Here is a 26,273-nt window from a genome sequence, read left to right on the forward strand (position 1 = left end):
TGTTGTGGTGATTGCTGGTAGTTACTTCTCCTTCATCACCAGATCCTATATTCACATATTTTCTATATATTTTCTATTGTGCTCAATTTTCCAACCAGGAGAGAGCAGGGAAAGGTCTTTTCTAATGGTGTCTCTCACATTAGTGTAGTGACTGTTTTGTCAGCTCAATCATTGCTGTATACATGAAGCCAACCTCACATTCACCCACAATTCAGAACATGATCACATCTGTGTTCTATTCTATAGTCCCTCCTTTTTTGAATCCTATTATCTATAGTCTTAGAAACAAGCAGATAGAGGAGGCAGTAAAGAGAATTATAAACAAAATTGCTTTTATTCAGGAAAGTGATGGCATAATTATTTCATGATTTCTTTGTTGATATTGTGAGATGCAAAGTGCTTCAAAATTAACTTAATTATCTATTTCCAATTTTGGGGACCCTAAAATGTGTTCTGAGGGATATTCATTATATTATGTTCAACATAGAAACAACTCAAACATGTTTAATTTTGAGGCTCCCCCTCCAAAAATTGTACATACAGTGGTGCCCGAAGCTTCACTGCTTAAGGCTATTTGCTAAAGTCTATATGCTAAATAGCTTTCTCTCCAGTTATTCTCCTTTACATTTAGAGAATCTTAGAACAGTTATATAGTAAACTTGGTCTCTTTAAGGAATCATGAAAGAGAATCATTTATTCATTCATGAATTAAAAATGTACCTAAAATAAGAACAATTTTATGTTTTATCTTATAAAACAAAAGTATATGTCAAAGGTGTGGTTGGAAAGATAAATCAATAATATTTCATCCTGTTTTTCATAATATGGAAAGATAGATTTTCAATAAAAACTTTTTGTTTGTAACATAAAATATTACTTAAAAATCATTTTTCAGTGGTACATTTAGAAAATTTAGGATTAAAATTATTTGTTAGTACATATGCAAATAATCCTCATGACAAGAAAACATAGAGTACATTCATTGCTATTTCAATTATAAAGCTTCTAATTTATTGCTTCAAAATCTTAAGAAAATAATATGATGGAAATGATAATTTTAGTAGAGTTTCATCTAGGTCTATTATATGTGAGGGCCCAGAATCCCCACATTAATACTTGAGCAATGCACAGTAATCTCTAGTGAGTGAAGAAAATAGTCAAATTGGATAAATATATCCAAATCTTATGCAATATTTCATATTGCCATATTCACCTTCTTGATCAGTAAATTGGGAACAATATTGCACTAATTAAAAACAGCAATTCCACCCTTCTTGATTCTAAGATGAATTTCATCACAGTGAACTGATCAGATAATTAATTGAGAAATATGATGCTTTGCAAACTGCTTCGTGGTGTACATTTTTTATTGCAGAGTATTTTCAGTAAAATGATACTATATTCTGCATTTATCCATAATCTATATCAGTAACTGTAGAAATGCATTGTGTATCTATGAATGTGTAAAAATTAATATAATTTAAAATATTAGCAAAATAAATTTAAATACAAGCTCTTACTTTTTTTCTACAAAAACAATTTATACACTAAACATGTATATCCTGGTTATGAACAGTTTAATTTGAAACACAATGCCCTAAACACAGACATCTTTACCTTTAAATTTTTAAATGCCAGTTTAAATAATCATTGAACAAGAGGTTATGGCAATTTTATGCACATAAAAACATAGCATGACAATATTTGAAGCAAAAATTTAGAGAAGGAAATGGAGAAATGGGGAAATTGTACTTATTTAAAGAGTTTAAGAGATGCCTCAAAACTCTGAGAGTTGAAGTTAAGAACACAGGTTAATCAGCAGGTAGAAGAGGGTAGAGATTAGGCATTTGATGCAGAAGGAGTACAAAATGTTCAACAGGATTGATTGTAAAGATCCAGAAATGGATAGAACAATACCATCTGCTGGTAGCACAATAGTGTAAGTATAATGAACAAATCTGAGTGTGAGAATGGTTGAAAGAGAAGGTTAGGGGCATGTATAAAACCAGAAGGAAAGATAGAGGATAAAAACTGGGACTGTCAAAAAAAAGCAAAACCAAGAGAGGCCAATGATAGTGATTAAATGTAGAAATATTGGGAAATTGGGAAGTTTTTAAATGAGAGAGAACAAGTGAATGCCCACATTGCAAGGTGTTGAAAATGGGACACTATATAGGAAAAATGCAATCAATGCAAACTGGGGCCTTTACTTCACACTAACATTGTAATATTTTTGCACCAATTGTAACAAAGACAATATACCAAAGCTAAATGTCAATAGAGGGGGATATAAGGGATGGATATGGGATTCTTGTTGTTGTTTCTCCTTTTTTATTCTTTAGTATTATATTTTTTCTCTTCTTTCTTTGCAGAAGAAATGGAAATATTCTCATATGGATGGTGGTGGTGAATGTATAACTATGTGATTATACTGGCAGCTATTTATTGTCCACTTAGGATGATTGTATGGTGTGTGAATAAAACTGTTTTAAAATAAAAAGGGATATAACTGCAGGAGAAGATGTGGAGAGAGAGAACTAGAAGGTGCATCCCCTCTGGAGGGCAGTGTGGTGGTTCCTCAAGAGGCTAAGTATAGGGTTGCCATATGATCCTGATACCCCATTATTTGGCATATGCTTGGAAGAACTGAAAGCAGGGACATGAATATGCATATGTACACTGGTGTTTATCATAGCAGTATTCATGATTTGCAATGTATAGATGTGGCCAAAGTGTACATCTGCAGGTGAACTGAAGGGCAAACTGTCATGTACACACACAAGAGAATATTGAGCAGCTGCAAGAATGAAAGAAGTTTTGAAGCATGCAAATATGTGAATGAACCCTGAGATATTATGTTTACTGAAATAAGTCAGAAATGAAATAACAGATATTGTAAGTCCTCACTAATATAAACAAATTCAAAAGAGCAAGTGCTGAGAATTAATTCAAGAGCAGAGGTTATCAAAGGATAGAACATGGGCAGAGATTGGGCAATTGATGTAGGAGCACAGAATTTTCAACAAGTTTTATTGTAAAATTTCCTAGATTTTAAGTTCTTACAGTAGTCCCATGTATTCCTGAGTTATTACTGTTATTTAAGAGATGTTTATTTGGTAAAAAGAAATCATATTTTTTGTAGCACACTAATTTATCCTGCATGGTTGGTTTATTCAAGCAACATAATTACATGGAAACTAGAATAAGGAATGATATCTTGTTATTCTCTAGGGTTAATATAATGCTCAGAGTATTTTGGGTGGAAATAAAAACACCCCTTGAGGGACTGGGGAAAAATGTGGAAATATTAAACTTCATCACCTGGGGAATTACTGATACTCTCATAAGAATTAGGGACTACCAATTTAATACATTAAGCCCTCAATCTTGAGGCTTGCCCTTATTAAACTTATTTCTGCAAAGGAGAAGCTAAGACTACTTATAATTATGCCTAAATGTCATGCCCAGAGAACCTGGGGTGGCCTCTCTCTCTCAGCCAACTCTGAAAATAAACTAACTACCCTGCCTTTTATATGAGTCATGACTCCCAGGGGAGTAAATCTCCCCAGAAATGTGGAACATGGCTCCCAGGGATGAGCCTATCCATGGCATTGTGGGATTGATAATGCCTTTTTGATCAAAATTTGGAAAAGAAATGAAACTAAATGAAGTTTTCAAACAGAGTTGGGAGGTCATTTTGCAGGTTATTCTTCTGTATTACACGGTTATTCCTTTTAAGTTTCTAGTGTGTTAGAATAACTAGAAGAAAATACCTGAATTGTTGAATGGTAACCCACTAGATTTGATTCTTCTTGATGATTTTATAATTATATAGTTTTTATTGTGTGGCTGTTTGATTGTGAAAATCTTTTGACTGACCCTCCCTTTACTCATTGTATGGGCAGATAAATAATAGAATAGAGACATATATATATATATATATATATATATATATATATATATATATATATAAAATATGGGGATAATTTGTATGTGATGTGATGTTTTGGTTATTCTTTTTATTTTAAATTTTTTCTATGGTTTGTAGTACTGGAAGTGTCCTAAAATTGATTTGGTGATGAATGCACAACTATATGATTATACTGTGAGCCACTGATTATATACTTTGGATGGATTATATGGTGTGTGAATATATATCAATAAAATTGCATTAAATTTTTTAGGAGAAAAATAACAAGTGAAGAAATTATATTAATAATCAATACCCTCTCAACAAAGAAATGTCACCACCAGATGGATTCACTGGTTAATGTTACCAAACATTCAAAGAATGATTAATACCAATTCATCTCAAATTCATCCAAACATTGGAAGGAAGACCTCCTAATTCATTCTAGGAAGCCAGGACCACCCTAATAAGAAAGACACAATGGTATAAGAAAATTACAGATCGATGTCCTTTATTATTATAGATGCAAAAGCCCTCAGCAATATGCAAGCCAATATGGAAGAATTATGTGTTCAAGTTACATGATATATAAAATCTACACTCAAGTATTCAGAAACTGGAGATATTAATATGAAGGTGGAGAAAAAAGATAGAAAATTGAGATAGAGAGAGAGAGAGCAGGAGAGAGATCAGTAGCAGATGAATATAGATAAATGAAATGGAAATGTGACAAAATGTTAAAACTGGGCCTGGGTATCTAGGGTTGGGAGTTATCCATTTGGGTTTTGTATTATTTTTGCAACTATGCTGTAATTTTGAAATTATTTCAAAATAAAAATTTTAAGGAAAAAGGTCACCGTGAAGACACAAGCAATACTCACTAAGATGGCTATCATCAAAATGACAGATAAAAACAAGTGTTGGTGAGGATATAGATAAATTGGAACACTCATACTGTGCTGGTAAGAATGGAAAATTGTGAATCTGGTTTGCAAAGCAGTTTGAAAATTCTTCAAAGAGTAAAATATAGTTACCATATGATCCTACAATATACTCAAGGATACTGCAAACATAGGTTCACACAAAATAATGTAAATGACTCTTAATAGAAACCTTTGCCATAAGGTGAAAGAGTTGAAACAATTTATGTCTCTGCTGTGCCAGTTTGGATATATTATGTCCAAATGCCATTGTTTTTGATGCAATTTTGTGGGGGCAGATGACTTAGTGTTGATTAGATTGGAACCTATTGATTGAATATTTCCATGGAGATGTGACTCAATCAACTGTGGGCAAGAACTTTAATTGGGTAACTTCTATGGAGGTGTTACCTCACTCATTCAGTGTGGGTCTGAATTAAATTGCTGGAACCATATAAAGAGAACACAAAGGGATATGAGAGCAACTGAGAGTGATAGTTTGGAAGAACTGCACTTAAGAGAGGACAAAGCACCCCAAGAGCAACATTTTGGAGAATGCTATTTTGAAACAAACTGGGAGCAAGCAGATTCCAGCCATGTGCCTTTCCAGCTAACAGAGATTTTCCAGACACCATTGGCCATCCTTCAGTGAAGGTAGCTGATTGTTGATGCCTTACTTGGACACTTCATGGCCTTAAGGCTATAACTGTGTAACCAAATAAACCCCCTTTATAAAATCTATTCCTTTTCTGGTATTTTGAATAATGGTAGCATTAGCAAACCAGAACAGATTTTGGTGGCAGGAGTGGGGTGCTGCTCAGTGTGGAAATACCAAACGTGCTGGAAAAAAATTTTAAATGGATAAGGGGAAGATTCTGGAAGAATTGTGAGAAGCTTGATTGAACAGGCTTAGACTGCTTTGAAGAGATTATTGGTAGAAATATGGCCTCTGAAGATCCTTCTGATGAGGCCTTAAACACAAATGATGAATATACCATTGTAAACTGGAAGAAAGGCAATCCTTGTTTTAAAGTGACAGATAATTTGGCAAAATTTAGTCCTGGTGTCAGATGGGAAGCAGAATTTGAAATCAAAGACCTGGGATACTTGGCTGAAGAGATTTCAAAGCTAAAATTTGAAGATGTACCCTTGCGGTCGCAGTTGATTCGTCTGGGGGGGGGGTGGCGGCCGGTTGCTAAATCCTAGGCTCTCAGGATTGCTTGGAGGGTACCGGCGGCGGGGGCTCTTTCCCGGAGGCGAGGGCGAGGCGGGGGACTTGGCCAGGTCCCCGGCGGAGGCATGCAAAGTATGGAGGGCGGCGAGAAAGGAACAGGCGGGACACGGTTCTTTTAGGGTGAAGAAACCAAGAGAGTTTATTAGGGGAGAGTACAAGCTTATATCGGGCGTTTAGAGGGCAGGGTAGCTGTAGAGGTTAAAGGCTTGGATTGGTTCTGAGAGGGCGCGGAGGTTGATTGAAAAGGGGCGAGAGTTGCTCCGGTAACGGTGTCTGGCAACAATGTATGCGCACTGGTGGTGATGGGAGTTGCACTGGCAACGGGGAGTGTCCGGGCAAGATAAGGGGGTGGGGAAAAGGCGGTTCCCTCCGGCAAGCCTCCCCTAACAGTGTTATTTTGGGTGAGGAAATGGGGCCTGCCTCCGGCCTCACTTTCCCAGGCCCGGGGGGCTGCGGAGGGCGCTGTCGCCCGTGCCCACCACCCTCCCCAGGGGCTGATCAGGTCCCCCAGCCCAGGCCCGCCAAGTTGAAGTATGTAATCAGTGTCCCGCATACCCTGGTTTCTCCTTGAAGTTTATAGTAAAATGCAAGAGGAGAGGGTTAAGCTGAGAAATGAACTATTGGTTTCAAAGAAACCAGAAATTGATGGCTCTGAAAAGTCTGTGTTTCCAGAATGTGAAACCCCAGATGCTACAGCCCCACATGAGGATTTAACCAAACATGTAACCAAACCATCATTTCAGTATAAGCCAGGATTGGAGATGGAGTTATCCAGAGAGGATTTGTGGAAAGTCCTATTATCTGATGGTTTTGACCCCTGTGCACTACATGTCAAGCCTACAGGATTTTGTGAAACTAATGGAAATGGAACCACTGCTTGTCTGGACTGAACAAGTTGGAGCAGGAACAAATTCAAGGAAATACTTCTTCAAAGACAGACACATGGCAGTTGAGGTCTGGAGTCTTGAAATCTCAGACAAGAAGAGCAGAGAAACCCAGGCACATGGAAAGGGTGAGTTTGCCCTTGAGGTTGAGGGCCAGCCTTCCTCCTTGGTGCTCAGGAAGACTGCTGCCACCCCAGGACACAGAGAGGGTGAAGCACCCTGGGGGTTGGGGAGAGCCTGGCCACCACATCACTCTTCAGAGAGGAGATAGCTTTTGCCCCAGAGTCACAGTCTGGGTGGCACCCTGCTACTTGAGAAGGGTGGGGCCAAGAAAATGGTGGTCTCCCCAATGTGTGTATATGTTGGAGCACTCACTCCAGCATTTGGAGAGAAAAAGGCTGCCACAAAGGCCCTTGGGAATGGTTGGACTCCTGCTCTCTCAAGACCCAAAGATAAAGCATCATTCTATAAATGACTCCCAGAATTTGAAATCTAATGATGTTTTCCCTGCAGGTTTTAGGAACTATTTTTTTCCTGTAAACCCTGTTTTACTTTCAGGTTCTTCCTATGGCAATGGGAACAATTATCCTATGACAGTCCCTCCCTTGTTTATTGGCAGCAGATAACTTGTAAGTTTCACAGGTCCATGGCTAGAGGGGAATTTTACATTAGGATAGACCATGATTGTAACTGATTTTGATGGGATCTTGTACTTAACTATTGTTACTGAAAGCATTTAAGTTTCTGTGATATTGTGATGGGATGAATGTATATTGTATATGCAAAGATCATGACATTTTGGGGTCCAGAAGGTGGAATGTGCCAGTTTGGATGTATTGTCCTGAAAATGGCCTTATCTTTGATGCAATTTTGTGAGGGCAGGCATATTAGTGTTGATTAGGTTGAAACCTACTGATTGTTTCCATGGAGATATGATTCAGTCAACTGTGGGCAAGAACTTTAATTGGATAATTTCCATGGAGGTGTTACTCCACCCATTCAGTGTGGGTCAGAATTAAATCACCGGAACCATATAAAGAGAACACAGATGGACCTGAGACCAACTGAGAGTGACATTTTGGAAGAGCTGCATGTAAGAGAGGACAAAACACCCCAAGACCAACAATTTGGAGAATGTCATTTTCACATGCAGCTTGGGAGCAAGCAGATGCCAGCCACATGCCTTCCTAGCTAACAGAGGTTTTCCAGACACCATTGGCCATCCTTCAGTGAACATATCTGATTTTTGATCCTTACCTTGGACACTTTATGGCCTTAAGACTGTAACTATGTAAGCAAATAAACTCTCTTTATGAAAGCCAGTCCATTTCTGGTATTTTGCATAATGGCAGCATTAGAAAACAAAAACATCATCAACTGACAAATGGTAAATGAAATTGGTATATAGAAGCAAGGGAATATTATTCAGCCATATAATAAGAAGTATTTAACCAAATAATAAGTAGTGATACTTGCTACAATATTGATGTACTTTGAATACACTTTTGTAAGTGAAAGAAGCCAGATATGTTGAGGTACTTCATTTTTACTCAGAGTTTTTGAGTATTTTTACCATGAAATGATGTTGGATTTGGTCAAAAGAATTTCTGCACCAGTTAAGTTACTCCTATATTTTTTATTCCCTTTTGTTCTACTAATGTGGTGGAATTCATTCACTATTTTACTTCTGTTAAACTACTCTTGGATTCTTTGGATAAATCCCACTTTTCCATGGTGTATAACAACTTTCATATGCTGCTGGATTTGATTTGATAGTATTTGTTGATGACTTCTCATATATATTCCTAATTGTAATTTTCTTTTCCTTTGTGGGATTTATTTGTTTTTGACATCAGGACAATGCCACCTACATAGAATGATATTTTGAATGATTCCTTCCCTTCAAATTATGGAAGAGTTTGGAAATAGATGGTATTAATTATTCCTTAAGTGTTTAGTAGAATTCAGCAGTTAGACCATTGATACTAGACATACTATTCTTTGATCAGAAAGTTTTGATTATTTGCTCAATCTTTTTAGTACTTAATATTCTATATTACTCTCTCATTGAGAAAAATTAAGTAATTTGTGTTTATGAGAATTTGTCCATTTCTTCTAGTTTATTTAATTTTTAGTGAATGATTGTTCAGAATGTTCTCATATAATTCTTTACATTTTTGAATGGTTGAGATAATGTTAACTTCATTTCTAATTTTCATTACTGTGTCCTCTCTTTTTTTCTTGGTTAGTATGGCTAAAGTTTTTTTTTTAATTTTATTGATCTTTTAAAAAATCAATTTCTGGTTTCACTGATCCTAGTTTTTATTTTACTATTTTCTATTCCATTTATCTCTACTGTAATCTTTACTATATCTTACACACTGCTAACATTTTGTTTAATTTGCTCTTCTTCTTCTAGCTCCTAAGAGTGTGAAGTTGTAATTTTGATTAAAAATCTTTCTTCTTTGTTTATTGTAGGCATGATCAGCTATAAATTACCTTTGGTGTATTGCCTTTGCTGCATCCCATATGTTTTGAAGTTTCATTGTTTTGTTTTTTATAACTGCATAACTTTAATTTCTTTTTTGATTTTTCTTTAATCCATTGGTTATTTAAAGTGCATGTTGTTTAATTTCTAAACAGTTATAAATTTGAGTTTTCCTTCTGTTCATGATTTCTAACATCAGTCCATTGCTGTTTGGATAAGATGCTTATATGATTTCAATATTTTATATTTATTGGGACTTGTTATGTGGCCTATCATATGATATAATCTGGAAAATGATCAATGAACCCTTGAGAAGAATGTGTATTGTGCTGTTGTGGGGAGGACAATCTATATATGTATATAGATCTGTTAGATTTAGACAATTTATAGAGTTGTGCAAGACAACTCCATTATCAACAGTGATGTATTGAAGTTTCTAAATATTTATTTAGTACTTGCTATTTTTCCCTTCATATATTTCATTGCTGGTGCCATATTTTACACATTATAAAGCTAGTAGTCTATGCTTATAACTGTTGTATCTTCTTGATGATTGTACACATTTTCAATATATAATATCCATCTTCATCTGTAACAATTTTTGAATTAATGTCTATTTAGTTTGATATTGTTATAGCCACCCAGCTATTTTTATTTGAATGGAATACTATTTTTCAACCTTTTCACTTTCAACCTATTTTTGTCTTTGCCTTTAAGATGAATATGTTATAAATGGAATGTAATTGGATCAAACATTTTTATTCTTTATGCCCACCTCTGAATTTCATTTGCAGAGTTCAACCAATTTAATTATAAATAATTTATTGATGAGTACTTAATTCTGTAATTTTGCTATTTGCTTTCAGTATGTTTTACTCCTTTTCTTCTCTCATATATCCCATTGCCACTTATTTTTCTGTTTATGGAACTTTTGTAGTCAACCATTTTGAACCCCATCTCATATTTCTATTTACTTAAAAAAATATTTTTGTAGTCACCATATGGCTTGCCTTAATATCCTATATTTGTAACACAGTAGTTTAATTGATATCAGCATATTCATTTGCACATATAAAGAACATTCTTAGACTTCTTCATCACTCTTCTTTTATGTTATGTTCCAAAACATAGTTCTTTATAGAATTTGGGCAAAAAAACACAGATTTATAATTTTTTTTGCACTTACATTTTGAATCATATAAGAAATTTTAAAAATGGAGTGTATATATTTACCAATGTATTTATCATTCCTGGAGAACTTTATTTCTTCATATTAATTCAAGATAATGTCTAGTACCCTGTACTTTCAACCTGAATGATTCTCTTTAGCATTTATTCTAGCACAGTTCTAGTGGTAAAAAGCACCCTCAGCTTTTTTTCTGGGGTGTCTTAATTTCTCCCTCATATTTCAAAGTAAATTATTACCACATATTAATTTATTCATGATAAGACAATACTTTCCAGAATGTCATCCCACTGCTTTCTATCATCCATGGTTTCTGATAAAAAATTACCTGTTATTCTTACTGCAGATCAAATTTACCTGATGAATCACTTCTCTCTTAATACTCACAAAATTCTTTCTCTGTAATTTGGCATCCAAAAATTGATTATAAATTTTCTCACTAAAGATTTCCCTGAGTTTATCCTATCTTTAATTCTTGGATGTGTATATTCAAGTTTTTTGTGAACTTTGGAAAGTTTCAGGGCATCAATTCTTCACATACCCTTCTACCCCTTTCTCTTCCTCTCTTTTTTTCTGGGACTCCAATGAAGCATAAGTTGGCTTATTTGATGCTTTCTCAAAGATTCTTTAGGTTCTGCATATTTTTCTTCATTCATTTTTTTTCTTTCTGCTTCTCAGATTGGATAATTGTAGATGTCCTGTCTTCAAATTCTCTGAATCTTTTTCCTGCCTTTTAATGTTTGCTCTAGAACTCATGTGGTGAATCTTGTTATTTCATTGCACTTTCAGCTCCAGTATTCTTGTTTGGTCCTTTGTAAAATTTCTCTCTCTTTACTCAAATTCTATTTGTTCATATATCATTTTACTGATATCCTTTCATTCTTCATCCATGTTTTCTTTAGATCATCGAGCAAATTTAGGAGCAATATCTTAGTTTATCTGGGTATTATTTCCAATATCTGTGTTTACTCAGTAATAGTTTCTGCTGTGTAATTTTGTTCATTTTTATGGACAATCTTTTCTTATTTTTATGTCTCATGAACTTTGTGTTTTATTCTATACATTTAAATATTTTAAGATAACCTGGGGTATGATTCTCCCCATTCCACAGGGTTTGCTGCTTACTTATCTACTTTTGATTGTTGAAGTCAGTAGTAGTCTATTTAGTGATTTTCCAAAGAATTTTGGCAGAGACAGTATCCCTTGACATGTGTGCTCACTAATGTTTCTATTCATGTATTTTCTATTCAAATTGTGCTATGGTATACATTTCCTTGAATGCATAAGATTTAAAAAAGGAAGAAAAAATGCACTTGTACCTGCACCTTGTTTTTGGTGTTCTCTTAAGTATTTACTTAGTCTTCCCTGAGCCTGGATTACAACCCATAGTAAAATTTACTGTGTTCTGTGGTCTTTTTTTGAACATATGCTTTGCTCTAGTTATATGTTTGGCTTTCTAAATTCCTAACAATAATTGTAATATCGAGTGCAAATTTTCTCAAAGAAGTTCTTCACAGTATATTATTGTGGACCAAGATGATCTATTGTATGTCTCAACCATAATCTTTTGTTCTGGGAAACTGAGGTTTCATTGTTCCCATACAGTAGTTTTGTAGGCAGGCCTGCTACTTGCTTGTCCATAGTGAGTTCTGGGATGGGGAAAACAGAGATGAGCATCTAGGGGCAGTCCTTCAGTTAGCCACCAGATGGGTTGAAATAGAAATACATACACCCTGATTTATAGATAAGGTATTCTCTGCTCCCTCAGCTCCAGGCACTAACATTGGAAATGCTGACTTCTGTATCACACATTGTGTTATTGGTCTGGGGAGATGCTGGGGGGAGTGTTAGTAATAGTGTTAGAATACATTCCAACTCACTATAAATTTCATTTTTCCTTGATTCAGAATGTCTTGTTTAGTAGTAAACATTTTACTATTTTCCAGAGTTCTGATACATTTGATTCTGAGAGGTTTAGTTTGTTTTTCAATGTTTTTGTAGGAGAATGGGTTTTGGAGCTTCCTACTCCATTGTCTTGCTCTTGTCAATCTCAAAACTGTTGGCTTTATATGAACCTCCCTCATTACGTATTAGTAAACCTGCATGCTCAGTTCAAACAAGGACCTGTTTCACCTGCCTCAAGTCATGGATAATGGCCATTCCTATCCCAACTAGCCTTCCTCATGGAAAGGAGGGCCAGTTATGTCAGCAGAGCCACAGGATCTACTAAATGTCCACCTGTTTACAGGTCTATTTATACATACTTCACTGCTCTAGCTGCCTCATTCTGTCTGTCAAAGCCTCTGTGGAGGTTGCAGTTCTTACAATTGGTCCATTAAGGATTTATATGAAAAGGCATAGCCATCTGCTTCATCAAAATAAAGACATGTTCCATTTCCCAGTTTTTTCAGTGCCTCCCCTATGAGATCAAGTTCTATCCTTCTGGGGTTCAGGCCTGAGACACCTCTCTCTAGAGGATATAAATGATCAGTGCCCAGAACCCAATAGCAGCTGTGGCTGGGCTGATCCAATAATGGACTGGAAAGCACAGAGTGATGGGTGGGTGCTGAATTGTCCACTCACCAAAGCCACTTCTTGTTTTGGGGAGAGCCAATGATGGTGTCAAGAAGTAAGTTGCCTGGAGGATTATGTGGCATGGACCCTGAAAATCAAGACAGATAATGAGAAGCATGGAACAGCAACCTGGAGATTCCCATATATCTAGAGTCACAGCCTTTTGGTGTCTGGAACATGGAGAAGTCAGGGTGGTAATGATGTTCCAGGGCAAGTGAGTTTAAGCAGACTTTAAAGTGCTAGTAGCTCTTACAAATCTATTATGGGTATTTTTCTGTATTTTCATGACTATTTTACCTCCATTAGAACATACCAGCTGAGTATAAATTTAACCCTCCCTCCCACCCAAAAATCACAAAGTCTCAATGCAATTGATCTAGGTGAAAATGAAAAACTAAATTTTGCTTGAAGGGTAAAGATGAAAAATTCTGTAGAAGGCATGGGAGTGCTAAAAGAAGGGTAAGGATAAATGAAGACTTCATATAAAATATTGGTAACAAATGATTTTATGATTAGAAGCTATTAAAACAGGGTCTACACCAAAGATGTCAAAACAAAGAATGAAAAAGAGGATATGAATAATTTAATTATATTGTATACTATTATGAGGTTTATTCTTCCATCTTTTTTTAACTTTATCAAAAAATTTAAAGAAACACAGCTTTTTTTCCTTCCATCTCTTTTTACCCAGGATTACTTATCCTGTTCTGATATCAATTTACACTGTCTGCTCTCTCTAGTGGCAGCATAGCAAAGGAAACAAGATACTGTGTTCTAGCTAAAAAGAATTCTCCCTACTGTTGATTTGGAATACTATGGAATAATCAGAATTTGATTTACTTCAAGTCCTTACATTTCCTTAGAACACAAATGCAATAATCACAAATAATAACAATCACAAATGGAAGAAAAAGACATTTGAGATTGTCACATTCCAGAAAAAGAATCTAGTATATAGAAGGAATGTATGACCTAGGGACCCCACAGCTTATCTCAGAAAAACCAGGTGCACCATAAACTAAAGGATAAACGCTGTTCAAGGCTATTCCAGCCACGGTGGCACCTCAACCCCCAGGGGCAGATAAGGCAAGATCAGTTATGCCCATAAAATGAACAACCAGAAAGGCCTACTCTCCCTAGATACATAACACAGCTACATTTCAAAGAAGAATAATGCATCAGAACCCTAGCAAGCAATCAGCCCAGAAATTGATAGACAATCACCCAATCGAGGCACAAGACACACTCAGCAGGCACCCTTCACCCCCAACATCCTCCCGTCCCAAATGTGGGTTTTTCCTTTAAAAAATGCTGTTCTCAGATAGAGAGCTGGAGCCATTTTCTTTCTTTCTTTTTGCTGACTCCCACCTGCTTTCATTCTCTAATAAACCTTAAACTCTCTACTTAAACCATGACTCGCTGTGTTGTGTGGATTCCTGAACAACTCCAACATAACAGAGATTAGTATTTATATAGTAGTATATAAATTTGAACAGCTAAATAAAATGTGAAACTGAAAGATAAGCTTCTTCAAAATGATCTGGTTAAGCAATTTAGGCAACTCTGCAAACTTTCTATTATTGGAAGTTACAGTTGTTTGTGTTTTTCATGTTTTTTAGAGTTGGCCTATTTCACATGCAAGGACTTTACTGAGATATTCAGCAATGCTTATACAGTGAGGTGTATTTCCCTCTAGTGAGAAAATATTGCACCAATCTAATAAAATAGACCTCTTCATTGGATGTGCCTTATGGAGACTAGAAATCAATGTATGGAGAATCTGAAACAGATTGGGTTTTAGGTGTTCAAATGGATGTAATTTGAAATGGCTGAAATTATATTTTGATTTTCTGAATAAGTCTAAATCATTCACTAACATATGTTTTCTTCTTATGGGATGGATAAGATTATTCTCAGATGACCGCATCCCAGATTCAGACAAGTACACAACTTGTATTCAGAGCAGAGAGTCATCCCTCCTCACCTCCCCCTGGCATAGTTAAAATATTAAAGAGGCCATGCACTGTGGGAGCTGGTTGGATGTGCAGCCATGACAACCCTGTGGCACCTGAGGAATACTTTTCTCCCTCTTCTGTGCCTCACTTTCACCAGCCCTGGCCACCATTCAGTCCCAGAGTGTGGCACCAGGTGCAGGGATGTGGCACCAGGCAGGTCTCAAGATTCTGCCCTCCCCAGAAATCTTGCCACAATTGAATAGGACCCCCAGATAAATATTCAAACCTTCAACCTGTTCAGTTTTACATCTCTGAGAATGAGTCACCATTGGAACAAAAGTTGAGAGGATTAAGACAAGAAACACAAGAATGGAATCAACAACTCTGGGCAAATCAGAATTTGACTTTTAGTACGAGCCTGGTAAAAGAGTAACTTCACCATCACCTTCTTCTTGAGGAAAGTGACCCTGGAGAGACTGTGGAGGAGGCTTATGCTGAGACAGAAGCTTCCAGCACCCCACAGGGCATGGATTCTTAGGCTAGTTTGCCAGCATTCTTAAAAGCTGCAAGTGAGCCTAGGACCCCACGTTTCCTTCTTGGACCCTTTGCCTGTGTTCTGGCCCCTGAAGGACCCATGTAGCCAAACTGACATAGGGCAGGGTGGCCTGGAGAGTGCAGGTCCCAGCTTGCCATGGGTCTTGGAGCCCCCTCCCAACTGCTCCTCAAGCAGCTAGTCCTGGTGTCATGGCATTAAAGAAAGCCCAGGCACTGGATGGCTGCTATCATTCATGGTTTTGAATTATTACCTGGAAAGCTTGGACTCCCTATGAAGGGACTGCTTTGGAAGCTGGCTGCTGAGTGGAATATAGGCCACCTATGTTGTCCTCTGGAGTAGCTCTCTGGTAAATACAAGTCCAGTCACCCTCATGTCATTAGGGCAGCCTTGAGTCATTTGTGGCCTTCAGGAGTACATGCTTGAGTAAAACACAGCTGTCCTGAAGCAAGGAAGGTACAAATTTAAAAGTAGCCGCAGTTCCTTGTCAGAGAAACCTAAATTGATGGTGGAGGCACCTCTGAGGCTTTCCTCCAGTTAGTCCAGTGCTCACAGAGACTGTTAGCCAAGGATTCCTCAGCAGCTTGCTGCTGTATCATGTCACTGTTTTGTAAGTGCTTTTAAAATGAGCCTTTTTTTTTTGCATCCCTGAGAGGACTGAAGACAGAAAGGATGTGGCAGAGTTGTTAGCAGGGGTCCTCCTGATTCTTCCCCCTTTCTTTTGGAGCAGCTTTGGCTGCAGTGTCTAGGTCTAAGCTGCCATGTGGAGGCTGGGATGGATGCTTGAGTGTGCGCAAGTGCCAGGGCAGTGGCTATGTGGGTGAGTTTGGTAAATATGGGTGCAAATGAGCATCACCTGAAACAGATGTGTGGTCATAAAGCCATGAGTCCTCTGCAGCTGTGCTCCTGGGCCACAGGCTAAGTGGCAGCACTCAGGGTCCTGCCCCCTGTGAAATTGCACATCATCACACATGTCCTCTGAGGGGAGGCCAGCTATTTGGAATTAACCAGAAGCCACTTGTTGGGAGACTTTCATTTCAGTAAAGTAGTGAGCCTGGACTTCGGTGGCATATAAACCACTGGCATGAAGATGATTCCAAAGAGGAATTCCAGAAGTGTGAGGCCATACATGCCATCCCCCCAGAAACTTCTAGTGGCCCAGTGGGATGTGTGATGCTGAGGGTCAGAACCACCTCATCCTGTTGTGCCTGAAGAGAAAAGTTCCAAGCAGCAGTGGCTGGCAGGGCCAAGGTGCTTGGCAGCTGCTGGGGGCAGGGGACAGGGATCTGGGGTCCAAGCTGTGTTCTGGCCTTCAATTCTCTTATCCCATAAAACTCACTGACTTTAAGGTCATTTAAACACCATCTTCTCCCTGGATAATGTGGTGTTGGGGTAGATGGCATTTTCCAGTGATAGTTTGAAATTCTTTTGCAAATCAATTCTTAGAGATTTTGACAATAACTTTCCATAATAAATAGAAAAAGACAAGTGGATCATCTGAGAGGAAATGTATTTTCAGGAAAGTGAAGCCCAGTGTGGGTGGTAAAGCCATGCCTAGTCAAGGACTTCCAGGACTTGTGTGTGTGTGTGTGTGTGTGTGTGTGTGTGTGTGTGTGCATGCATGTGCATGCATTCTTGCTGCAGCATGACAGACTTAAAGATCTGGAAAAGATACGTAATGCCTCTGAAGACCTGGGGAGACTCTGGAAAGTGGGGGTGTGTTTTGTGACCTGTGGGACTACAGAAAGACCACCTGAGAAATGCTACTGATGAAGGACCTTTTCCAATGCAAGTGTGCCCTGACCCCACTCAGAGCTGTGGGAACCATTCAGTCCCAAATGGCCAGCCTCCTCTCCAGACAGCTGGTTTACCTGAGCATCAAGCAGGTGGGCTTTGCTTCCAGCTGGTGGCTTGGTGATATAAGACATGTTCGCTTTGTACCAGAAATTTTAACAACCGTAACTTTTCTCATCACATTTCAAAATTTGCCTCCTTAAGATCTACAGGGCTCCTGTAGTCATGCTTCTTGGAGGTTTCAAGGAAGAGAACTGGTCAAGGGTGGTCCTGGGTGACTGCTTGAAGCCAGGTCTTGGGCATAGATGAGCAGGGGCCCCTGCAGCAGGAAAGATGAGAGCCAGGAACTTTGAGGCCCCAGTTGTCAGTGATTGGTGGTGGACCTGTCTGCCAGGGGCCAGCCACTTCCACTCCCACCACCAGGCTCTGCCTTAGGGGAACCTGCTGGTTGTGGGCAGCTTCCCAGCCTTGGCAGTGAGGCCATGTACACCATCCTGCTCAGGGCAAATGATGGCAGATGGCTGAGAGCCTTGAGGCCTGTGGCCCCAGCAGAGCCCCTCCAACCTGAGGCCAGGGAGATGGAGCCACCTTTCTTTTAAGAGTGACTTAAAAACAAGCAGACAGCAAGCAGTTACATATTCCACATTCAGATAGTTGTGAAAATTCAATTTTCTTTGGACATGTATTTGAAAATGGAGCAATGGCCCAAAATGGGCCTGGACTGCAGGAATGGCAGTGAGGTGGGAGTTTGGGCTGCATCCTGACACTTACTGGGTCAACAAACCATGGCTGTGCCAATCTGGGAGAGGGAAAGAAGTGCCTTGAGCCCACTGGCACCTGCCCATGCTGGATGCTCAATAAAAATCTATGCAGATGGCACCCAAATGGCTGCATTTCTGAATGCTGTGCAGTTCTGGTAAAACTGTTTCCACCCAACACAGTGATATGGCAATTAGAGTTGGGGGATGGGCAGCAGTTTTTACAAGTGAAGAGAGAAATGTAATTGAAATCTTAGTAATCTCTATGGTATCCTTTTGTAATTATGATTTGATTTAGTGCCAAAAAGTTTAACTTGATTCTTGGTGTTAACTGCGATTCTGGATTCTTCAGTGCTCTAAGTGAATTAACAAGAAACCAGAGAACTGTTTTCCTCTTTCTTTAATTCTAAACATTTGAGATAAAATTATTATGGTGAATATTACTTTAGTTCACAAATAGATGCAAGTAAATTGTCACTAAGGTTCTTTTGACCCTAAAAATTATTTTTATATGATTCTCTGTCAGGGCCCTATTCAAACAAAATGTCTTTGTGTACTATTAGTTTTTAAATATTTACAGAATAAAGGTTACCTCAGTGAAAAAAACATTAAAGAGGCAGGCTTCATGACAGTGAGGGGAAACATAGAGGACTTAAAGTAATGAGATAATAATGAAATGTTGAGGTAAGTTTTTGGAATCCAATAAAACTGTGATCAAGTATTTGATCAATAATCCTGGGACTCAAGCTAACTAGACAACGAATCACCACCATGGAGATTGTCCTTGGATTTCTGCCTCTAGAGTATCCACTGCAATTCCAAAATTGTCAACATGGGGCTAGTGGGTAATACCCAGAAATCAGTAATCTGAAGCAAGTATGGATCATTCAGAAAACTGAGAGACAAGAGGTCAGTGCAACTCTGGGGCTGAGGGAATAGGTGGTCCCAAAGCATTTGTATGAGGAGAGTCCCAAAGAAAGAAAGAAGAGGAGCCAGAAGATGTTCAAGTAATTGTAAGGGTAGGGGGAGAACCTGGCTCATGGGTGAACAGGAAGAACTTTGAATACTTAATATAAGAAAACTCTATCTGATGTTACTCAATTATTTAAGGAACATGCCAATGTAACAGAGAATTGAATTTGAAAGAAAGAGGAATTTGATGATAAAATCTTCACTTTGAAAAGATAGATTAGGAATTCACTACAGCGTTTTTCCTATGAATATATTTTGTTGTTTACAGTATTAATTAATTGACCTTGCTTTTTTAAAATTCTATAACACTAATTCTGTCTCATTGGTATTTTAAGTTTTTGCACCAGATGTAAATACCAGAATACATTCACAGATGAGAAACAAAAAAAAAATGATTTTAAAATGATGAAAATACTCAAGATTACAAGGTGCACAAAATGAAAAACAAATAGGAATTAATTATTTTTGCACATTCATAAAATAAAGTGAAACAATTAGTGAAAGAATAAACATAATTTCTCCAAATGATAAGAAGACAGATGAGGGAACCATAGATTTGATTTAAAACTCCCAAACATTATGCGGTCCTTGGTTCCCCAGAGAGATTGACTCTGCAAAGCTAACTCTCATTGTATTTATGTCTGTTCAAGGTGAAAATTCAAGGAATAATTATTAGCTCTGGAGCAATAAGTAACCCTAATTGAATATATTTATGTGAGATGCTCAGGAATTCTACTACTTTTTCATCATAAAATTGTTTTAAACCTTTGCTCTTTGGGATTTCCCATCCATATAAATTCACTCAGATTTTCTCAGGGAGCTGTGTTTGTGTCAGATGACCTGATATATTCTATTTGGGGTTACAGAATATTTGCCTTGTTCAGAATTGCCTTAAAGTGACATTGTTGAAATTAAGAGTGGTCATGCAGGTCATATCAACCCTATCAAAAAACATATTCAAGGTTATATTCCAAAATCTCAAATGTAGTTTAAATTTATTAGTTATAGTGGTTTTCAGACAGAAATAACTGAAATGAACCATGACAATATAATGTCTCCAAATGCATCAACATCAGATATGTAATACTGTTTACACACACACATACCCACACATACATACAACCACCCACATAAATAGACAGAAAGAATGATGAGATAGATATAGATAGTAGATAAACATAGTCTGCATAAAACTAAAAACAGCAGTAAATTATGAAATGGTTAGACCATAACCTAAGGTTTTGCATATTCAATTTAAATGCATTTTAAATCATGATTTTCTAAAGTTTTTCATTGTGTCAATTTATAATTTTCTGTGCTTTAAAATTCATAAAGTTATTTTTTCAAATACCAGTCATCACATCACTGAGTAATGTAAGACTGGTAATAATCCCATTTACACCTGCAAAGTAATATGCCAGTCCATTGACCACATTCCTGATACTAGAGAAATATATATTTGTATTTAGCTATCTTAGGCATTTACAAGTTTCTCTAGAGATATGAATATGTGAGGATACGTGTGAATAAAACTGGTGATGTATATAAATAGAAGCATGGCAGCATTTTAAGGGAGGCAGAAATGTAGGATGATTAAGCACATTGCCTTAGAACCAGACATCTGGCTTCAGTGCTGGTCATTGCCTAGACTAGTAAACTTTAGCCCAGTCTATCTCAATCTCTTCATCTATGAAATGAAAGTAAGAATAGTTTCCAATTCATTGGTTTGGTGAGAAGTGAACAATGCCCCCATCTTTGTATCTATTATGCATACAATCGTATATATCCATTCATGAATGTAGTATGAATGGTAGTTTTGATGCTATTCTTTAAATTATTCTCATCATCCACAAAATTAAAAGAAAAATAACCAAATACACCCCTACATCTATTTTTGCGTGTGTGTGTATGTTTTTGCACACATATGCAAATACATAACAATGTACAGGATTTGATTGGTCAAAACCCATAATTATTATTTTCAATTCTAACATTACAAATCATCATATCACATTAAAAATTTAATGCAATTTATTTAACCCTGTTTTATAACCATAGAACAGCAGCAAAAATGCTAAAAATCTTGGAGTGGAAACTCCTTTACTTTTATCTGGTTGTAGAAAATTTTGACAGCATACCTTTCTCTTCATCTCTTTCAGTTTGATTAAATGTTGGATAGTAATATTTATGTTATATATTCTGTTTATAAACAGAGGAAGCAAAGGAAAATCAATAAAAGGAGGGAGGAAGGGTATATGGAATAAAGTATAATATAAATATTTATATTTACATATACTATATAATTATAAAACAGTGAATTGAAGGAAAAAGGGAAGGAGAGAGCTAAGGATGCTGTATAAGAACTTAGAACTGCACTGGACCTATGTTCCTATAACTCCTCTGAGATAATCTTAAATATTAGATATATTGTCTAAACTTTTAAGCCTAAATTTCCTCATCCAAACATTGAAGATAAACTCATTACAAGACGGTGTGAAAGTAATATGAAGTGGAAATTTGAATAAAAATGGATGTTCTTAATTCATCATTTCAATGACCTGTTCTCAGGATAATTCCAATTATTTTACTGAATTTTACTATTTTCATGTATCTCTGACAATTTTTTTCTGATAGAAATTGGCAATCATAGTTGATATCAGCAAGATTAATAAAAAATATCAGGTCACAAATGATACTGAAAGATACTATGGCAATTCTCTCCCTTTCATAAATGATTTCATACTAAGAATATTTAGATGTGGTCTAGGGATACTAGGTGTTTTCTTTATGGTCCTTATGATTTTGTATGCTCTGCTTTGGCACGGAACTTTGGGAGGATTGGGATGACCATTTTAGACACCCTGCTGCACTTTTCTATGTATTTCTTGCTCTGAGGCTTGTCTCTTCCTTATGTTTGTTATTCTTCCACTATTGCTCCCCATACACCGAAGAATTTTCTACCAAATTTTCAAGAAGTCCATTTCATTGGCTGTGTCTCTTAGTTCTTCTTCCTCTTTCTCCTTATTGTTGTAGAAACATTCCTTTGACTGCCATGGCATATGACAATTCCATTGCCATTTGTAAATCCTCTTTCTAACTGATGACTGTGTCTGACCAAGTCTGTATTCCTCTGCTTATGATGCAGCAAATGTTGCAATATACATTTTCATGACATTTAGGCTATTGTTTTCAGATAGATATAAAATAAATGACTTCTGTTACCTCACTCCCCTGTTATTCTTATGATGCTCACACATAGTACACAATCACCTGGAGCTTTTTTGTGTGTGTGGCTTCATTGTTGTAATCATATTTATCACCATCTTTTTCTTCTATGCATATTGTCACAACCGTTTTGAGGGTCTGTTCTAGCAAGGGACAGAGAAAAGCCTCCCTCCACCTGTTCATCCCACCTAGTGCCCATTTTACTCTTTGGGACTGTGCTCCTCATGTATGCACAACCAAGACCAACCCTTCAATTGAGCAAAAGACACTAGTGTCTGTTTTTTATACCCTGGCTTCACTCATATTAAAACTTTTCATCCATATGCTGATGAACAGAGATGTTAAAGATTCCTTGAGGAGAATCATTCAGAAGTTTAAGCCTGATTTCTGACCTTTTCTCTGGACAACAGCACAACAAAATAACTAAATTCTTACATGTGTGGAAAGATAGAAGTATTCAGGTGTTTGGTGGGATATATGGGTCAGGGTAGGGTTTAACATAATGGGGAGGTTTGGCATATATCTTAAACATTATTTCCTAATGTGTATAAAAGTAAACAGGGCAACTTAACAAACATGGTCAGTTAAAAGTAAGAAGTGAGCAGTTTCTACAGTTTCCATGAACTATTTTGTCCTCAGAGGAGAGACCTCCACTTTTACTATGTCCACTCCCTCTTTTTTTTTTTACCTTCACACATTATTTTTTCATACTTTTATACAGTCTCAGCTACCTCCTCTTCAATTTTCCATCATTGACATTTCAAAATTCTACTAACTCTACTATGTTCATTCATTTCTCTACAGCTCAATTCAAGGCCTGGTACATGGATTAATTCAAGTTAGCACACATTAGTGGAGGAAAAATTGAGTAAAAGTCCGATAGTTAATATATACCAGAGATTGGTTCAGCATTAGTTGTGTCACATTGGCAAGTTACATACAGGATAAAAATAGCATATATGAAATTGTAGTTTTCCCAGGTATGCCCCAACTTAGGGGAAGTCTAAATTTATCTCTCTATATAAAAATAAATTTGATTCCTCCTTTTGGGTAAACACATCAATTCAGGTATTCAGATACACTCATATATTCCTTGGTATCTGAGACTTCCAGAGAGTTTATACATAACAAAAAAGGCCTTTCTATTTATTGTATATCATATATTTTGTACAGTTTTATTGAGATATATTCACATACCCTACAGTCATCCAAAGTGTACAATTTTTCACAGTACCATCACATTGTTGTGCATTCATCACCAAAATCAATTTTTGAACATTTTCCTTACCCCCCAAAATAAAAATAAAAGTAAAAAAGAGAACCTAAAACATTCTATCCCCCATCCCACCCTATTTTTCATTAAATTTTTGTCCCCAGTTTCTATTCGTCTCTCCACACATTGGGTAAAGGAAGTGTGAGCCACAAGGTTTTCATAATCACATGGTCACACCATGTAAGCTACACAGTTATATGATAATCTTCAAGAATCATGGCTACTGGGTTGCAGTTCAACAGTTTCAGAGTATTTCCTTGTAGCTTTTCCAGTACATGAAAAACTAAAAAATGATATCTATATAGCACATAAGAATACCCTCTAGAGTGGCCTCTTGTGTCCAACTGAAGTCTTTCATTCACTGAAGCTTTGTTTTGCTTCAATTCTCTTCCCCTTTTGTTCAAGAAGGTTTTCTTAATCCCACAATGCCTAGTCCAAGCTCATCCCTGGGAGTCATGTCCTGCATTGCCAGGGGGATTACCACCACTGGGAGTCATGTCCCATGGTGGGGGAAAACAGTGAGTTTACCTGCTGAATGGGCTTAGAGAGACACAGACACAATATCTGGGGAGACACTTAGGCACAATTATAAGTAGGCTTAGCTTCTCCTTTGCAGTAATAAGCTTCATAAATTAAAGCCCCTAGATTGAGGGCTTGGCCTCCTCAATAGGTAGCCCTCAATGTTTGTGAGAATATCAGTAATAACCCAGGTATGGAATTCCAACATGTCCACATTTTTACACAGTTCCTCAGGGGGGTGGGGGCTGCTAATATATTTTTATTCTCTGCCAAAATTATTATTTGGTGTATCAAGGTTTCATCCTAACATGTATAAACCTACCAGATCTCACTTCCTGTTCAAAGTTCCATGTACTGACATCATGTTAATATATAAGAATGTCATCTGGACTTTTAAACAGAGTGTCATTTCTGGCAGAGCCAGAGCAAGCAGAGAGCCAAGCAGAATCTGTTGTGGTGAAAGTGGTGGCTGGGAGCAGGAACATGACCAGAATCCTCTAGATCAGGGAACAGGTCAAAACTAGACTGCCACTACTTCCACCTGGACCCCACTGTCCTCAGAAAGCAGCTGCTGTGATCATGGGGGATATATTTGGAAATATATATCCTCAAGAGCCTCATTGGGAAGAAGGAAATGCACATCCTAATGGTGGGCCTGGATGCCACAGGAAAGACCAACATCCCATACAAGGTGGAACTGGGGGAGATCATCACTACTATCCCCACCTTTGGGTTCAATGTGGAGACAGTGGAGTACAATAACATAAGCTTCTTGGTCTGGAATGTGGATGGCAAGGAAAAGATTCATCCCTTCTGGAGATATTACTTCCAGTACACCCAAGGGTTGATTTTTACAGTCAATAGCGACTCTGGAGTGAGTCAATGAGGCTCACGAGGAGCTTAGGATATTGGCAGAGGACAAGCTCTGGGGTGCTGTGCTCCTTGTCTTTGCAAACAAACAGTATATTCCTAATGCCATTAATGCAGCTGAGATCAGGGACAAGCTTGGCCTGTATTCCCTGCATAATCACAACTGGTACATTCAGGCCACCTGTGCCACCAGTGGGGACAGACTGTAAGAAGGCCTGAACTGTCTGGCTAGCCAGCTGAAAAAAAGAAATGAGAGTCAGGCAGCCATTTCTGACTGCTCCACCCACTCTGACACACCTAATGTCTCCTTGCCCCAGCCCTATTCCTTTCTTCCCTTTGCAGTTATGACCAGGGCCCTGGGTACCATGTCCCTGTGCCCATCAAAACACTGCCAACCCTGCCTCCTCTTCACTCCCCTGTCTTCCAGCATGACCAGTCTAGTTCCCCAATTGCTGTCCTAATGATGAATTATTCCAATTTACTGAATTTAAAACAAAACAACAATAAAAACATTTTTTGTCTTGTTACTGCATTAATTCATGCTCATCTTCACTGCATTCTCCTCTTCTGTCATGATTTTCCATTGCATGGAAAATAAGAGTCCCAAAAAGTACTGTTTGTTTTAGTTTAGTTCCCATTAACCTACCATAACTTGTAAATGAACAGAAGAAATTCATCATCAAAATGATGGTCAAACTGGATCTCACTTATCATGGTTCTTCATGTCATATGCAAATGCACTTTCCCACCAGACAGTGCTAACTGTATTCTATGATTTGAATTTCCATATGGCTATGTGAGAAAAGTACCAGATCATTGCTTCCTAAGAAGAAACCTTACCCTACTTGTTCTGTCTCTCATGCATTCATGGTCTCCTGCTGTATCTATAAGTATAATCAATCTAATGACCATTTCCATGGAAAGTGCTGTTCTAGTTTGCTCATGCTGCTGGAATGCAAAGCACCAGAAATGGATTGGCTTTTATAACAGGGGGTTTATTTGGTTACACAGTTACAGTCTTAAGACCATAAGTGTCCAAGGTAATGCATCAACAATCGGGTACCTTCACTGGAGGATGGCCAATGGTTTCCAAAAAACCTGTTAGCTAGAAAGGCATGTGGTTGGTGTCTGCTCCGGTGTTCTGCTTTCAAAATGGCT

At 37.5% G+C, this 26,273-nt stretch overlaps 1 pseudogene; it reads left to right on the forward strand.

Annotated features, from left to right (window-relative positions):
• The first annotated feature begins 24,824 nt into the window (after nt 1–24,824).
• On the forward strand, nt 24,825–25,576 carry LOC119524687 (annotated as a pseudogene).
• Nucleotides 25,577–26,273: the final 697 nt, after the last annotated feature.

The sequence above is a fragment of the Choloepus didactylus genome (genome assembly GCF_015220235.1).
Source record: "Choloepus didactylus isolate mChoDid1 chromosome 11 unlocalized genomic scaffold, mChoDid1.pri SUPER_11_unloc4, whole genome shotgun sequence".
Taxonomy (NCBI): domain Eukaryota; kingdom Metazoa; phylum Chordata; class Mammalia; order Pilosa; family Megalonychidae; genus Choloepus; species Choloepus didactylus.